Source organism: Pygoscelis adeliae, unplaced genomic scaffold (genome assembly GCF_000699105.1).
Source record: "Pygoscelis adeliae isolate BGI_AS28 unplaced genomic scaffold, ASM69910v1 Scaffold88, whole genome shotgun sequence".
In the NCBI taxonomy this organism is placed as follows: domain Eukaryota; kingdom Metazoa; phylum Chordata; class Aves; order Sphenisciformes; family Spheniscidae; genus Pygoscelis; species Pygoscelis adeliae.
Window position 1 is genome coordinate 4,294,742 of NW_008825616.1, and position 3,911 is coordinate 4,298,652.

General features: G+C 44.5%; 1 protein-coding gene across 1 annotated transcript in view; it reads right to left on the reverse strand.

Annotated features, from left to right (window-relative positions):
* Positions 1 to 3,911, reverse strand: part of PLCD1 (phospholipase C, delta 1) — a 47,702-nt gene that overhangs the window by 31,804 nt on the left and 11,987 nt on the right. The gene's annotated exons all lie outside the window — the stretch shown is intronic.

Sequence of the window (3,911 nt, forward strand, 5' to 3'; positions counted from 1 at the left end):
TCTTTTTTAAACAAAGAAGCAGCATATGCACTAGATGCCATATTGTGATATCATGTTTATGAGATACAAATCACTGCCAAGAATTTAGTTCCAGTCCTTGGAGCATCCCTGATTTGATCTCTGCCCCCATCTGAGAGTGGGGAGAGTGGAGCTGTGCCTCCCTGTGAACATCACCTCACAGGAAAATGAGAGGTGACTTCAGTAAGAGGAGGGCAGGGACCAAAACAGTGATTCTTTAGTTTGCAAAAAAGTGAAAAAGTAAAATTTAAAATCCCATATACTCTTCTCAGTCACACTAGTGCAAAGTAGGGAGGCAAAGCTTCAGAGCAGTTTGGTGTCACCCATACTCCATCCTCACCCCTGTCAAGGGTGGACTTGATCCTCCTTGCTGTAAGAAAGCAAAACACTGCTTTCAAGACCATCCTTCCCCATTTCCATCTCTGCCCTTCAGCTAGTGGAAATGAGCCCGGAAGTCACACCAAGTTTGCAAAATGCACACACAAGGCAATCCAGAAAGAGCAGTGCATTCAAGAGACTACGTTATTAAACAAATGTAAGTAATGGAGACACCCCTACATTGCCCCTGAGAGCATGCAGATGCCCTCAAACTGTGCTGAAATCAGGCAAGCTCCCAGCAGCATGCACAGCCTCTTTTTGTCTGTCATGGAGTTGATGGGCCACTTAATATATCTACAAAGGACTGAGAGGAAAGGGCAGAAACTGCTTAATCACATTGACTGCTGAGAAACTTAACACTGAAGAAAGGACAGATACACACAACAGATGGCAAAAATGTTTGCAAGCAGTGTTGGAGTCCATAACGGAGAAAATCTTATTGCATTTTCTTGGGTGGGAGACAGACCAGTTAACATTTTGCAAACGTCTACCAATATCATCTCAGGGCACACACAGAAAAGGCAACACACCTCAGAGAGATTCAGCCATCTTCTGTAACAAGCATGCGAAAAAATAGATATAATTACAGGAATTAAAAAAAAAAAAAGGCTTAACTTCTCCTTACCTCAAACTGTAAAGTACAGGTAAAAATTATTTCCTATGTCACAGATGTGTGAGATCAATTTTATTTGTGCTTATCTTGAAGGAGCTTTGTTGAAAAGCAGTACGCAAGTGTAAAATATCCCCATTGTTTAGCTGACTAGGAGAAACCTGCCTTTAAACATCCATTTTATCTGCTCCTTCATTTAAATTGGTGCAATTTCACTATTAAAGTGTCCAGTTCACTCAGAGTCAACACTGCAGAAAAACACAACTCGATATCCACCCTGCACGTTTTTAGCATGGCTGCCCTGGGATCATCCAAAATTCATCAGATGCTCATTAGAGTTTGAAAACTTTCCTTTTTTCCCAGGGCAGTCGTGATAATGATCAGCTGCTGGGGGAAAAAAAAAAAAAAACCACCACCCAAAACTTCAGTCTTCAAAAATCAGTGACTTTCCAAAACCAACACTTGACATTTGCTTTAAATTCTCACCACATGTTGGGGTGGTCAAACATCTTCCACAGCACTTTGCTGGTTTGGTTCCTATACAAGAACATATCATAAGGACCTTCCTGGAGCTGGCAAAGTTCCTCCCTGACCATTATGAGCAATTATCTTTGTGTGGTCTTTTATTATCACTTCGTAAAGACCAATGTCAGAGGGGACGAAAAGGTTGGGTTGGGATGGGTTGCTGTGGAATTACGGTATCTGGCCAATTTAGTGAAAGTTTATGGTTTTGAGTACTAAAACCATCCTTGAAAGAAACGGGCTGCAATTCCCTTGCAGCTGGGCTGCTAATGGAGAGCCTTGCTGGTGATTTTGCTGTTAACTAGGACATTGGGCAAATGATAGTGATTGTGCCTTAGGTAGAACTACACCCTTAATGTAAAGGACGCTATCATGTTTGGACAGATTCAGTTCAGTCAAAAAGTGTAAAGTTTAGTTAGGCTCCTTTTATAGCCAATGCAAAAAAAAAGAAGCTTTTGGAACACAAATGTTCTGTCCTATTTAGACAAAAACTTTAGGGTAGGATAAATCATACCCTTAATCCATGGCTACAGTGGACCAGAACGGAAGTCCAGGCTAAGCATCTCAGATGCAGACGTGTGCCATGCAGATGGTCCATAAGTAGATGATTCTCCTCCACTCCCGGTCTCTTCTGGTTATGGCAGTGCAAGTGGAAGGATCATCCTGTTGTTCCTCATCACCTGCCAACTGCTCACCACTGCTTGGCTCGTAAGAGTTATTGTCCCTTCAGAATGGCTAGCTAGTCTGCTTGTGCAATCAATCCCTAAACTTTGGGTTGGCAACACCCTAGTGTTTCCAAGGCTAGAAAATCTGATGTTAAATATTGGAAATTTAGAATGGATTCTTTGGAAACCATTACCTGGCAAAGTGAATCCACTGGAAAAGAGAGCTGCATGGGAGGAAAAAAAGATTGAAAACCTGTGTCTGGAAGGGCTGCCTTGATCTCTTTGGGGTATGGTGAGAAGAGGATGATAGAGGGCACAGAGCTCCTCGATGCAGAAAAGGTACAAGGAAGGTTGAAGAACAGGATTGGTGTCTACTGTAGTCACGCAAGAGACAAGGAGAGAAACTATCAACACAAGAACTGTTAAAAAAGCAGGGTAAGGGAGGACACTTTTTAAAGCTTTCCATAGCTTGGTTGTGTGTACTGCTTTCATCTATCAATAAAAAAGCTGAAGCCAAAGGACTCGGCCCAAGCCATCTGCAAATGTTACCTCTTTTCTGGAAAATCTTAACCCAGCATGAGTACATTATCAGCTGCTCCCAGACAGTGAGCGTACTATATTAGCAGTCCCAAACCAACTGTGTGCTCAGCTGAGCTATCTGCAAGGAGAAATCAGAAACAACTGGGGGACAGAGACATTTCACAGCAGAGGAACACTTACAGCAAATACCCATCAATCACGTATCCCTGCAACCACCCTGTGTTCCCTCCCCATCACACCACAGCAGGGAGGTAACCACAAGCAGAAGAGAATCTGGAAAGTTTCCATCTACTTCTCCTGACTGTTTATGTCTGCTGAAGACGTGGTTTGTGTAAAGCCCAAAACATGAAGCACAACACAAGGAAGCTTGTGCCCTTCCTGGCCTCCAGACATCGAGTCAAACAGGTTACATCCTGGTCAGCCTGCCTGGCTGCTGCGGATACTGCTTGGCCAGTGCCACAGCTGAAGGCTCCCCACTGACATGGACATACAGCAGCGTTCCCTGGAGCTGGTGAAATTACTCCTGTCTGAACTAGTTTCAGAGAGACGTTGAGAACTTTCTTTTTAATCCTCCTTTCAATTTTCATCGCTGGATACTGCCCTTGTGCTCTTCCCTTGCTAATTCTGAGCCCAGTGCCCTTCTGTTTCACCAATGGCATTAGCAGGCAGGTACGAGTCAGACCCGCAGGATGCAGGAGGCCAGTTTTGACAGCCATGATGTTTTCAAGCAACCAACATGTATCTTTTGGGTGTCTCTTTTGATTTGGATTTCTCTCTTCATGGCTCTCAAGGAGCTTGCTGTTACACTTGCAAGTTCATCTCCTCATGCAGAAGGATGAGGAACACCTCTCAAAGGAAAACAAAAGCTGTGATTCACAGATGTGCCTGTTACCGGACTTAGAGAGACTGCAAGTACCCAAGTCCAAAATAGTGACCCACAAAACCTTGCTGAGTGGGTGCAGAGCCTCACCTGTGCCTCTGCCTGACCCAAAAGCTCCCCCATGCCCCAGAAGTTAGTTTTCTCCTTCAAGTGGCCCCTGCACAAAAGGCTCTCCACCTCCCTCCAGCAGGACCTGGGCTGGCCTGACCACCCTCCACGAGGTGCCCTCAGACACACCCCAATTTCAGCCCTACGTGAATGTGAAGAGGGGATGGCCATTTGCGTGAGAACCATTCCT